At 42.3% G+C, this 14,205-nt stretch overlaps 1 long non-coding RNA gene across 2 annotated transcripts in view; it reads right to left on the reverse strand.

The window, feature by feature from the left end:
* Window positions 1-14,205, reverse strand: part of LOC140917244 (uncharacterized) — a 105,736-nt gene that overhangs the window by 19,138 nt on the left and 72,393 nt on the right. The window contains exon 2 of one of the 2 annotated variants that reach the window (XR_012160761.1): window positions 3,219-3,334. This is a non-coding gene — a long non-coding RNA (uncharacterized lncRNA). Of the gene's footprint in view, window positions 1-2,937; window positions 3,335-14,205 lie in introns of both variants that reach the window. The other variant, XR_012160760.1, reaches the window with a different exon arrangement.

Consider the following 14,205-nt stretch of genomic DNA (forward strand, 5'->3'; position numbering starts at 1 on the left):
ATCATGGTTGCGTCCCTGGTGTAAATCCACTGGTTTCAGTGAAATTGGAGGTGATCAGCACCAGGCAGAACTAGGCCTAAGATAAACAGGAAGTCTTCCGTGTGCTGCTGCGGAGAATGAGCAGTAGCCCAAATGTTTTTGAAGCTCAGAGAAACCTTAAGGTAGGAGGAGACTTGTGGGTTGAAATAGAATTGTAGGTCAACTTGGTATTGCCCACAGAAATAGAACTAAATATAGAGCTGCCTGTCCTGTAAGAGGTTTTGTTTGAGGATTAAAGCCCTTCTAAAAGAACAATGACCAAATTCAACTCTGGTGTAAGTAAGCAAAGCTCCATTGACTTCAGTGAAGCTGTGCCTGCTTACACCAGAACTGAATTTGAGCTTAATTCTCCAGCTATGCAAGCAACCCACAAGCCATATATAATGTTCTGGGGTAACTATTGCTTTAGCAAGATCTTCCGAGATGAGTGGTTATAAGTCACTATGGCTGTCCTCCTTTAACATGTCTTGAGGCTAAAGAAACATGTTGAGTTTACCCATGGTTTTGTACTTCTTATGATTCTTTACAACATGGGATACAAAGGCTTGCCTGTCCTACTATGAGATGGCCTTCAGAGTTATTACAGGGGAAGCAAGCTAACACTGACCCACATTGTCTCCAGCAGGGGGCATGGGCACTGGATAGTGGGAGCATCCAACTCACAAGCTGGTTGTAACATTTGTGGTAATAGGCAACAAATGCTAGCTGGGAATTGCTAATGGCTCCTCATCAGAAGGGCTGCAATGCCTAACTCCCTAAGGTTTCTATACTGGCTGGCTGATTTTCTCTGGAGGAGGACTTACTGACCAGTTATTATGCTTATCTTGGCTCTGCAGGTCAGGACAAGACTTAGCCCATTACTTGACAGCTATTGCATTCTACACAATGCTGCTTGAGTTTTCTGGGTTCATGCACGGTGCCAAATGGTTTAATAAAAACCTAATTAAAAATAACCTTACCCAGAGAAAGAGGAGTGAAAAGCTAAACTTAAAAATGAAGGAGCATAATAAAGTTGGGAGCACAACAAGAAATACAGCTTACATTCAAGGGTGTCATCATTTGGAAAAGTAAAAAAACTGAAAACACAGCAATCTGTCTTTCTAATTCTGGAAACTGTTTCCTGTTCTTGTTTCCAAATGTTCTTTTTTTTAATGGATTCCTGGAAAAAAGAGGTATGAAATGAATAGTGCCCTCTGCTTCCTATTGCTGCATTTTGTCCTTTGGAATTAAGTTAGTGTTGTTTGGGGCAGCAATCAGAATACAGAACCAGTCTACTGTCGTGCCAGCAATGATACTGGCTGAACAACAAGTTACTGAAGAAATGGACAACACTGGGTAGATAATGCTGTGATGAGTTTATGTTCCTGTTTGTACTTTGAGCAATGAATTCAGAAACTGACATGAAATACAGAGAGAAAAACATGTTTTCTAAGAAGAAATGAAAGAAAACATGTTACACCTCAGTTTACTGCTTATCTGATATCAGTTTGCTCTAAACCACAAGTAATTGTTTCCTGAGATAACAAAATAAATTTATTTTAACATTCGTACTTTTTATTGTAGAGGCTCCTTTCATAGAGCAGTTCAGATTTTAGTACCTAGATCAAGAACTTTAAATGTTAGGTATAAACAATGATATAAAAAGTAACTCCCCATGTACTTAGTGGGAGAATGCGTGGGAGAATTCCTTTGTCAAGCAAGAAGTTGTCTCCTTTCAAAGTATTTTGTATAGATTAAAACTGCATTAATATGTATCTATATACAAATTCTCATGCATCACGGTGTACCCTTATGATAGGCAAAATAGCAACATAACAATCGATACAACAAAGTTCACAGGAAAGGACTTTGTACCACAGCTCAGACTGAAATGGAAACCCAGTCTACACTCAAAGTTGTACCAGTTTAACTAAAGGTGTGTTTTGTAATCAACTTGTTTAAACCAATGTAAACTCCCAAGTGAACACTCTTAAATGGATTTATTGATTTAGAATAAGCCTTACACTGAATCAATAAAAGCCAGGTTTAAATCAATTTCAGAGAGTCCACACAGGAGTTTGCATTGACTTAATTAAAATAGATTTAATAAGTTTTAGTTAATTGATGCACATTTTGGATGTAGACAGTTTCTGAGAGATCTAAATTCCCTTGCAGGAGTTAAGGCCATGAGCACATGTTCTCTAGCCAAAGTAACCATTAAGTCATATACCTCAAATTTGACCTCAATTTCTATTAGTGTTACCAGAGCATACTATGAGTCATTGTAGAAATTTATACATTAAGAATACAATATACAAAAAATAAATGGATAAACATTTTTATAGAACCATAAAGATGTGTGTATGCTTTAACAGAGTAATGACGTGATCTTATTGTACCTGGTCATGGGGTAGGTCCACCTGTCAGGGGGTATCAGGTTGTGGGGGAATTAAGGTAGAGCTTGAACAGCCTAGTCTCCCAAGTCGCCACAGCAAATCTAGCTCCTTGGACAGTGTGGCCTATTGGTCACAGTCAGTGCAGCAGTTCTTGGGTGTCAGGCAGTACGGCCCAAGTCAATAGGACTACTCTTCTGCAGCAGGGCAGTGTGGCCCAGCAGCCAGAGTCAATAGAACTACCCGTTGTGGCATGGCAGTGCGGTCCAGTGACCGAAGTCAGTAGAACTGCCCTTCTGGGCAGTGCAGTGTGGCCAGAGGGGAGGTAAGCTGCCACCCCCAGGGGTGGGTGGTGGCCAGGATAGGGGAACCCAGGCCCTCTGTACTCCACTGGGTCCCAGCCGGGGGCCCTGTCTGCAGCAGAGGTATCCACCACCAACTCAGTAGGGATCCTTCTGAAACAAGCTAGGTCAAACCCTGGTTTTACAACTGGCTCAATGCTTAGTCCCCCTGGGCTACTTACTACCTGTTCTTCTGCAGCTGGTAGTCTTGGGGGTGCCGCAGTCTCTCCTCCATTTGCGGCATCAGGTGGCTAGGGGGTTGGTTGGAGCCACAGCCTGGCTAGCCTCTGCGTCCTGGAATGCCAGCCGTCTCGTCGCAGAAGCCTGCAACGCACCTCTGCTCCCTTCAGCGGCCAGCCCAGCCCGAGCATGTCCAGCAGGGATAAGGTGATGTGGCCTCCTTAGCCCACAGTGTGTGATTAATCTCTGCTGAACCAGTGCAGGGTAGATACACCCCACAACATACCTCTGGGTTGACTTTCTGCTCCATCTCCTTTTTGTTATTGGCTGGTAGAGTAGCTCAGATGTTCATTAGAAAGGTCCAAAGAAAAGATCACTGGATTCATGGTGGAGACTCTGAAGCTGTGAGGAAACACATGAGCTCTCTCAGTGACACAGGTGTAGAACAACTAGCTCCTGCACGGATATATTCACATAGCCCAACTCTGGTGACTCGAGTATCTAAAATATTCAGACCAACTCCCATAACAAGGAGGGAACATATCTACATTGATACTTTCCCACTTCTTTGTTCTTCACAAGGTTGGTGAATCACTATTAGCTGGCCAGGACCAGAAGTGCCAAACAGCGTCTACATCAGAGGCTCTCCACCTTTTTCTTTCTGAGGCCCCTCCCCACCCAAACATACTATAAAAATTCCACAGCCCACCTGTGCTGCAATAACTGGTTTTCTGCATATAAAAGCCAGGGCTGGCGGTAGTGGGTAGCAAGCCAGGCAATTGCCTGGAGCCCCATGCCAAAAGGGGACCCCACGAAGCTACATTGCTCAGGCTTCAGCCTCGGGTGGCGGGGCTCATGGATCTGGGCTTCAACCTCATGCAGTGGGGCTTTAACTTTCTGCCCTGGGCCCCAGAGAGTCTAATGCTGGCCCTGTCTGGAGGCCCTTGTCTGGAGACACCCTCCCTCCCCTGAAACCTGCTTGAGGCCCCCAAAGGGGCCCCAGACTCCTGGTTGTGAACTACTGGTCACCATCATCTACTCAGCTCTCCGTGCATGCCAGATCCACGTGTCCTTCCATGACAGAATCATGACAAGCACTAGCCTTATTCACAACAGCTCTAGCAATACTAGTAAAAAATGCACACAGGAGGAATCCGAATGACCCATTACACACCGGTATTTTTCAATTGGAACCAGGGACAATCTTCCAAAGAAGCCTGAATTAAAATGCTTTCCCTCCATCCACAAGGCTGGTAACTTTAAATCTGCAACCTCATTTAGATTCCAATTGATCAACAGGAGTTTTGCCATTGATTTTAAAAGTCATTGGAACAGGCTTTTATTGCACAGTATCAGTAAGAGTAGACTACTAGATATCAGTCCTTATTTAACGGATTATATAAAGTTTAACAACCAATTCCAAAGCATCCCAAATGTTCAAAAGAAAATATTTAGGTCAGGAGTAAGAGAGACTTTAAAAGACAGCTGGATACAGATGTTCATGTGTTTGCAGGGAGGAACCCTGGAAGATGCTTGAAATACTCCAGATAGTTATGACTGGCTGGAAAACTCCACACCAAACACCTATTTTTTGCTTAAAGTAAACCATTAGCTATCATTATATTACAAGAAAAATCCACTCAACATGATAAAAATACATGGTTAACACTCTGGCATAGATCAAATGCAAAATTAAACTGCAACTAGCCAGTCAACACCCAAGCTGTAAAAAAAAAAAAAAAAAAAAAAAAAAAAAAAAATTAAGTGTTTCTAATTAGAGTTATGAGAGTCGCAACCTGCCTGCAGAGCAAGCTCCTGTTAACCTAACATTTTTGCAAAAAGCCCTTGATACTAGAGAGGGGCGGGAGAGGTTCATTAAAAGCATATTGTGTTACTTTCAGAGAGGCCTTGCTCTACAATTTAGAGTCTAAAAATAGCATTTTCCTCTTGCCTTTCACCCCGAAAGCAGAATCCCACCCTGAATGGCAGATTGATTTAATTGCAATATAACTAGTAATCTGTCTTTTTCCTCTGGCTGTGTAATCCTACTCTGGTTCTTAAATATTCATCTGATTTAATTCAAGGTTATAGTCTCAAAATGAAGTCACATCTTTAAAAAAAATTCTTCACCTGTGGTAACACCATCATCTCAAATTATTGCACTTGAAAGGATTTAAAAATCCTGATATATTTTGCACCACTTATGCTGTTTACATTTTGCGCTGAACTCTTCCTGGAAAGTGAAACTAGCCAAACCAGTTAAATTTTCTGCCTCTCCCTCCCCAGCTCTATGTATGTACATCTGGAGTTCAAACACCACAGGACAATGTTTAAACATTTGATATAAGCGGTTTTCATATATTTAATACAGAAAATGAAATATAATAAATAGAAATATTTCTGTTCAAGCGTTAGGCTCCAATCCTGCAAAGACTTATACATGTGATTAACTTCATGCCCTGTAATGTAGTCCCATTGAAGACAATAGGACTACACATAAGGAGTAAACGAATCACATACACAAGTCTTTGTGGGTTAGGGCAATTGTTTGCAGCTGTCTTGTATCCCCTCCACTTGGAAGAAAAATAAATACATCTTATTTTGGTCCTAAAGTACATTACATCGTCTATTTAAATAGATCAGTCTGAAGACCAACCTCTTACTCTCTATTCATTTGGCCCAAATATTCTACTCCCCTGTTTGCATAAAGTGAATTGCACCTTAACTCCCTTTTTTTCTGGCCAAAAAACAACAAAACATATGTTTCACACATTTTGAAAAACTGTAACCTTAAACTGTAATCCTGTAAAGAGAACTTATCCATGTGGTAATATATCCACCGTGATTTCAGTTCAATGTAATTAGAAGCTTCTCGCAGTCCTTGGCATGCTGAATGAAAGCCAAAATGAGATAAGCAACACGGTAAACATGCAAGCATCTATTCTCTCAGTGCCACTTTTTGTTCTCAGCGGTGCTATTGATCAGTGTTTCTTAGCCATAGAGATGGAGAAGCAGGGATGCATTTCTGAGATGTTGGAAAGAGGCTGATGATCTTTACTATATAGAGTCCTGTCAATTAAATAGTTTGGCTGTATTAGTTTTTTCAGTTCTCCGGGGAGCTGCTGCTGCCCTTCCCCTGCACTACCATGTGCAGCCGCAACACCCTGCCCTGTCCTCTCCTCTCAATTGTGTGCACAGGTTTCCATTGGAGCGATGACAATTTACACCAGCTGAGAATCTGCCCCCAGCATCAAATCTTGTACTGCATCTTGCCAGAGAACAGATATAGTATGGGAAGTGATATTTCATGCTTTCCAACACTGGTTCACTAGTCTGCCTCTATCCCGAGCTGGAAGGAAAAATCCCTGATTGACAAGTCCTATACAATTTTGGAGGGAATGGTAGGTAGCCTTTCTATAAGGTCTTTAACCCACATATAAAATGCTATAACAGTAATATAAATCTATTACACTTTATAGGAGTGTCCACCTATAGGAAAGTTATTTTCTGTCGGATTTTATAAAAGTTTCTTCCATGAGGGCCTACTGAGGAAAGAGAAGACTTCAGACTCTGTGCCCCTTCAGCCCCTGGCCTCTCTACTGAGGCTATCAATAAGTGCACTAAACTAAATGTTAGCTCTGATGTGTGGTAAATTTTATCAGGAGACAATGTATATTATCTGTTCCCTTGATGTTTGCATAACTCCTGTTACATTTAATTAATGGATCCAAATGCAAATCTTAAACAACAGTTGCCAGGGAAAATACCATGCCATAAAGGTACATCTCTTGATCCAGTGTCAGAACTGGAAGAGGAGTATTTTGCATGCCTTTCTTACCTACTGGACATAAACATCTGAAACTTGTTAAAAAAAACATTTACTACAGCTATGCATATATGTGGTGATCTGTGGGTTTTTTTGGAGAACTGTAACTTAATATTCATAAGTAAATCCACATAAATATAGCCTCTATTGAGAAGGATGTGGTTGCTTTCTTTCCCCCCCAAAAAGAAAATGGATATTTTGTTTATTTAAAGAAAGGATATTAGGTAGGTAATAGGCTAAGATAAATGAGTTGCCCTCTCTAAAAGTATACAAGTCCTTCCACGTAGAGGCTGAAGATGATGCCAAGACAGTAAGGCTTTGTATGCTAAAAGATACAGGACTTCTCATGGCTTTTAAAAAAAAAAAAAAAAAAAGGAAAAAAAGAATATAGAGATAGCAACTGGGTAGCAGCCACTGCACGTATATAAAAAGACTGAGCAAAAGAAAACCTCAGCATGGCTTTAATGCTGTATGTTTAAAATACAATATGAAAAGCTCTTCTGAATGCTACACAGAAGCATGTGAGGTAGTTAAACAACTGCTGTTTTTTGAATAAATAAAAAGGCCCCAAATCTCTTTTAATACTGCATTTCCTCTACTGGACTGTGTACCATCATTTTATTTATGCATGCTGCACATTTGTTTCATTCTTCTTTTTTTTTTAAATTCAGAGGATAAAAAATGAATAAAGATGTCCTTACAGAACGAATTGGAATGGAATATGTAGAAAAGCAGCATTTACAGTAAAGTATATATTTTAAAAACCCAAATACATTTAATAGTGAAAGCAATAAAAAAAAAACAGGAAACTAAAATGTATGGTGTAGAGAGAGGGGGTAAGATTTCCTATAGGTTTAGGAAGAATTTTATTAATAGATATCAGGACATCTGAAGATTCAGATGACAGCACAAGTATCATGTCTTAGCTGAAGTTCTGTTACAAAGCAGTTGTTTGGAAGATACTGTGTTCTTAACAGGAAATAATGTAGGAGGGACAAAACATGACTAGAATAATGTGTCAAGCATTCACAAACGTGACTGAAGAACAGACAGTTCCAGAATCTGTTTTCTCCAAGCTAAAAATACATTCAGTGAAACTGAACAAGTTTCTTAATCATTTTAAGAAAATGTCAGTGTCTTATTTCCAGGGCTTGAGAGAAATGTCTCTGCCAGGCTTCTTGTACTTGACAAATTTAAGGAAGGGATGATATGATGGGATAGCTTAAATTTTGGCAATTAATTGTTCTTCAACTATTAGCGGTAGATATGCCCAATGGCCTGGGATGGAATGGGATCCGAGTTACTACAGAGAATTCTTTCCTGGGCGGCTGGCTGGGGAGTCTTGCCCACATGCTCAGGGTTTAGCTGATGGCCATATTTGGGGTCGGGAAGGAAATTTCCTCCAGGGCAGATTGGCAGAGATCCAGGGTTTTTTTGCCTTCCTCTGCCTCCTGGGGCATGGGTCACTTGCTAGAGGATTCTCTGCACCTCAAAGTCTTTAAACCATGATTTGAGGACTTCAGTAGCTCAGACATAGGTTAGGGGTTTGTTATAGGAGTGGGTGGGTGAGATTCTGTGGCCTGTGTTGTGCAGGAGGTCAGACTAGACTATCATAATGGTCCCTTCTGACCTTAAGTCTGATTCTATGACTTTCACTGTGCCTGATCCAGAAGCAGGAGCGTCTCAATAGCATTCCAGAGCTATGGCTCATTCTTTAAAAAGCATTTTAATGGATGTTAGAAGCCTGCATACCTGTAAGGATCTAGGCCTACATTCTAGCAGCATCTCTCTAGGACTTATATGGCATGCATCACCATACTATCTGTGAGCCTCAATCTTCTTCTCCTTGTCTCATCAATTGGGGTTGGTGGCACTTGTTCTTTATCTCCAAAATGTTCTTTTCAAGTTAGTCTTCCAAGCTGACAAACTTCTGTGTCCCCCGTCAGCCTCTAAAACCACTTTTTTCCCCTAGGTCCTCCTCATGGTCTTTGTCCCATGACTACTAGTTATTGTACTCTCTGGCCAACATATCCCACAGCTCACAGGACCTAGCCATCTCAGTTGATGCTCCCTCAGCTTTTCCATGACAGGTGCTACTTCATCATTACTATTACTATTTCAATGTGTAGTTTGTGTCTTAATCAGCATCCACTGGAACATTCTCATTTCAGCATGAGGTAGCTATTCTCTTTTCCTCATTTGGCAGCATTAGCACTTGTACACCATGGCTGGCCTAATCATCTTACCCACTTTGCTCTTGAGTTTACTTGGCATATTCTTATTGCCGAGAGTGTAGGGCCAATTCCTAAATCATTTTGTTTACTATGGTGGTTGTTTGGCCCCATGTTGGTACCCCTCCTTGTTTAAGTTGGGGCCCTCTGTTTAAACGAAGGCAGGAACTGATCATGTAGCAAGTGTAATCTGCCTAGAGGTAGGAAATTATATAAGGACTGAGAGCACAGCACTCCACGCTGTCTGCCTCAGTGGCAGTCCAGTACCTAGTGTGCGATCCAAGTTGAGATGTGAAGTCAAGACAAGACCAGACCTACTTACCTGTTCCTGATAGGAACAGCAGAAGAAATCAGAAACTATGTGTTCCTGGGTCGTATTCCTAAATCCTTATGTGATCCTGTCCATCAGTGACATGGTGATGGATTAGTTTTCTTTATTTACTGTATACCTACCAAAAAACCTATATTGTTTGGGGTCTTTGGCTTCAGGCCTATTTGTCTGTTAGCAGCCAAGTGCTTTACTGTTTGTTCATGGTTATTGGTTGTGGGGTCCTTTGTTTAATAAACCTTGTTCTGTTTGTACATTTACATTTGCCTCCTAGTATTTTGAGGGTCATTATTACCCCCAGTGATAGATTTGGGAAGGTGGGGGGGGGCGTGAATCCATAGTGGGGGAGCTTAAGGGCAAATACTAGCCCCCCATGCTGTTGACCTGCTAGAAGGTTTGTGTTGTAGTAGTGGCCTGCCTAGCCAATTAACAAGAATTCTAATCAACTCCCTCCATTTATTCCAAGTGCTATTCATGCAGCTCCTAACATCCACATGCTGATCAGGGCTCAACACTGAGCTGAGCCAAGCTATTTAAATTGTTGACCTTCCTGGCATAAATCCAAATTGGCTGTCAATTACTTGATGCGCCATGTTCTTGCAAAAGTCTTTTCTTGACAATTCTTTCCATCCATTTCATGTGTGACTCATTAACAGGATGGGTCAATAATTGCTACATTAAGAAATCAATTTGCAAACACGTAGAAGATAATGAGGTGATAAGTAACAGTCAGCATGGATTTTTCAAGAACAAATCACGTCAAACCAACCTAATAGTTGACAAGAGTAACAAGCCTTATGGGGTGGGGATGGGGCGATAGATATGATATAACTTGATGTTAGTAAGGATTTGGATACTGTCTCGCATGACTTTCTCATAAACTAGGGAAATACAACCTACATGAGCTACTATAAGGTGGGTGCATAACTGGTTGGAAAAATTGTTCTCAGAAGTAGTTATCTGTGGTTCACAGTCATGCTGGAAGGGCATAATGAATGGGGTCCCGCAGGGATCAGTTCTGGGTACAGTTCCCTTCAATATCTTCATCAGTGATTTAGTTAATGGCATAGAGAGAGTACACTTCTAAAGTTTGCAGATGATATCAAGCTGGGTGGGGTTACAAGTGCTTTGGAGGATCGGATTAAAATTCAAAATGATCTGGAGAAACTGGAGAAATGGTCTGAAATAAATAGGACGAAGTTCAATAAGGACAAATGCAAAGTACTACACTTAAGAACAATCAGTTAAAACACATACAAAATGGGAAATGACTGCCTAGGAAGGAGTACTGGGGAAAGGGATCGGCGGGGCGGGGGGAGGGGGTGTCATAGTGGATCACAAGCTAAATATGAGTCAGTGTAATGCTGCTGCAAAAAAAAAAAAAAAAAAAAAGCAAACATCAATACATCAATTTGGGGATGTATTAGCAGGAGTATTGTAAGCAAGACACAAGAAGTAGTTCTTCTGCTCTACTCTGCGATGATCAGGCCTCAACTGGAGTATTGTGTCCAGTTCTGGACGCCACATTTCAGGAAAAATGTGGACAACTTGGAGAAAGTCCAGAGAAGAACAAAAAATGATTAAAGGTCTAGAAAACGTGACCTATGAAGGAAGATTGAAAAAATTGGGTTTGTTTAGTCTGGAGAAGAGAAGACAGAGTACATAAAAGGTTGTTACAAGGAGGAGGGAGAAAAATTGTTCTTAATCTCCGAGGATAGGACAAGAAGCAACAATCTTAAATTGCAGCAAGGGTGATTTAGGTTGGACATTAGGGAAAATATTCCTAACTGTCAGAGTGGCTAAGCACTGGAATAAATTGCCTAGGGAGGCGGTAGAATTGCCATCATTGGGGATTTTTAAGAGAAGGTTGGACAAACACCTGTCAGGGATGGTCTAGATCAGTGCTACTCAAAGCGGTGGTCCGTGGACTGGTGCCTGCCTGCAAGCCATCGGCTGCTGGTCTGCGCGCACATTGGAAAAAAAAAATTGCCAGTCCCCCACATCAGATAGCTTGAGGAGCACTGGTCTAGATAATACTTAGTCCTGCCTTGAGTGCAGGGGCCTGGACTAGATGACCTATGGAGGTCCCTTTCAGTTTTATGATTCTAGGATGCTTGCACATCTCCTTTACTGTGGAAGGTAGGGACCAGTGTGCTCTTCGGTCACCTGCTGGGCAATTTTCCAGAGAATTACATTGAAAAATGACTACCATTCCCTCATGGCCTACACTTTAAATGCCTCAGTTGGTACACCATGCAGTCTCACTGCCTTCCACATTTCATCATTTTTAGTGCTGTCTGAACCTCCACTACAGTGGTAAGTATGCGTGAGGAACAACTTTGCAAGACCTATCTGTGAGCCTCTACCACTTGATCCTTTATTCCATAACTTCGCTTTTGTCTCCCTGTGACGGGCTGTATCAACCCACACCAGTGCAGCGGAGTGGCTCAGTCTAGGCTAACCACTGGTGAGAGAAAGGAGGTGTGCTGCTGACTCCTGTGGGAGGACTATCTGCATTCCAGGACGTGGAGACCAACCAACCAGAGACAGATCCCTGCATACAGGTTTGAGACACCACAGAGAGGGGAGAGACTGCGGAGATGGCAAACAGAGTCAGGTAGGAAGTGACCCAGGGAAATCTTGGCAGAGAAGTGGTTGTAGAACCAGAGACAGGCTCAGTGTGTTTCAACAGAACCCCTGCTGAGCTAGTGGCAGGGAACCCAGCCACTGTCAGAAACTTGGCTACAACTAAGAATACTTCTTTCCAGCATTCACTTCATGTACCACAGCAGTAATCACACCATTTTCAGTTTGCTTTGCTGGCCTGCTTTTACCCTCTTGAAAATTATTTCCACAGAGACAGAGTCCATCTAATACCTCTTCAGATTCCTTTCAGTGAAATTTAAGGATGCTTTCACTTATCAGGCATCCATTTGCTCCATTCAGTATGATTGTTTCAAATGGAAGTGACCATTTGCGGAGTACTTTAAAACATGAACATTTTCTAGGTATACTGCACTTAAAGATTAGAATTTCTTCAGTACAACAACCAAAAAAAATAGTTTCCATGAATCTCTGGAGTACATACCTAATGTTAGTCCAACGATTAAATTTCGGACATTGGCAACACATCACTAGAGGTGACAGGTCATAATTAATTCCCTTGCTATTCATTGCAATACCTTGAGCTGTGGTGAACACTTTTGGCAGGATGTGGAATATAACATGTAACTTCACTGGAATCCCATTGCTGTCAATGACAACCCTTTACAGTAAGCAGAAAAGTATTATTTATAAAAGCACTAACAACTTATAGTCACGTTACCAAATAAGGGAAATATCTAGTAGGGACTCAGTGTAGTCATCCCAGGACAAACAAACCTAATCTAGATAAGACCTAATAAATTGCCAATCAGCTGTCTTTGCACAGTTGTTGAACATACACCATGATCTATTGTATTAGTGGCACCTTAGAGACTAACCAATTTGAGCATAAGCTTTCGTGAGCCACAGCTCACTTTATCAGATGCATTCAGTGGAGATGGTGAATTATGCCTGGGCAGGGTGAAGCCAGAGGAAGCTCTGGTGGAGGTCCGTAGCGGTTCTGACATGCAAATCGGTCATCCGACCTGGGTATAGGGGCGAAAAAAACTAATCAAACCATTTAGTAGCTGGTTCCCTCCGACGTTTCCCCTCAGGATAGCTGGCACTCTTCCGTCTCTGCAGTTTTATGTGGTAAAGCGAATCAGAGGTCTTGGGGCCAAAACGATCTCAACCTATTCTCAAACTTTAAATGGGTAAGAAGCCCGGCTTGCTGGTGTGGAATGAGAGTGCCTAGTGGGCCACTTTTGGTAAGCAGAACTAGCGCTGCGGGATGAACCGAACGCCAGGTTAAGGCGCCTGATGCCGACGCTCAGACCCCAGAAAAGGTGTTGGTTGATACAGACAGCAAGACGGTGGCCACGGAAGTTGGAATCCGCTAAGGAGTGTGTAACAACTCACCTGCCTAATCAACTAGCCCTGAAAATGGATGGCACTGGAGCATTGGGCCCATACCTGGCCATCGCTGGCCACGGGGGCTATGCTGTGACGAGTAGGAGGGCTGCTGTGGTGTGCCTTGAAGCCTAGGGCGCGGGCCCAGGTGGAGCTGCCGCAGGTGCAGATCTTGGTGGTAGTAGCAAATATTCAAACGAGAACTTTGAAGGCTGAAGTGGAGAAGGGTTCCATGTGAACAGCAGTTGAACATGGGTCAGTCGGTCCTAAGAGATAGGCGAGTGCTGTTCCGAAGGGACAGGCGATGGCCTCCGTTGCCCTCAGCCGATCGAAAGGGAGTCTGGTTCAGATCCCCGAATCCAGAGTGGCGGAGATGGGCACCACGAGGCATCCAGTGCAGTAACACAACTGATCCTGGAGAAGCCAGCGGGAGCCCGAGGGAAGAGTTCTCTTTTCTTTGTGAATGCATCCGATGAAGTGAGCTGTAGCTCACGAAAGCTTATGCTCAAATAAATTGGTTCGTCTCTAAGGTGCTACTAGTACTCCTTTTCTTTTTGCGAATACAGACTAACACGGCCGCTACTCTGAAACCTGTCATGATCTATTGTGGAAATTCACACTTCTGCCCACAATCTACCACACAAGATGAAGATGAAAGGAAATCAAGAGTGAAACTGATTGCCCACAAATCCTGTGAGAATTGCATTGTGGTTAAAGCTTAATAGCCCACCATGAACACAAGCTATTTGTCTGGCCTTTCTTCAGTAAAGGCCAATGACTGTTTGTTGAGTGAAAGGTTTGAGTTCCAGCGGTGACGACTGAAAGAGTTACACAAAATAGGGTGTGTATTATCCCACACTTGGTCCCTCCTATAGCTACCTAACCACCAGGACTA

This window comes from Lepidochelys kempii, chromosome 9 (genome assembly GCF_965140265.1).
Source record: "Lepidochelys kempii isolate rLepKem1 chromosome 9, rLepKem1.hap2, whole genome shotgun sequence".
NCBI classification, from domain to species: Eukaryota; Metazoa; Chordata; order Testudines; family Cheloniidae; genus Lepidochelys; species Lepidochelys kempii.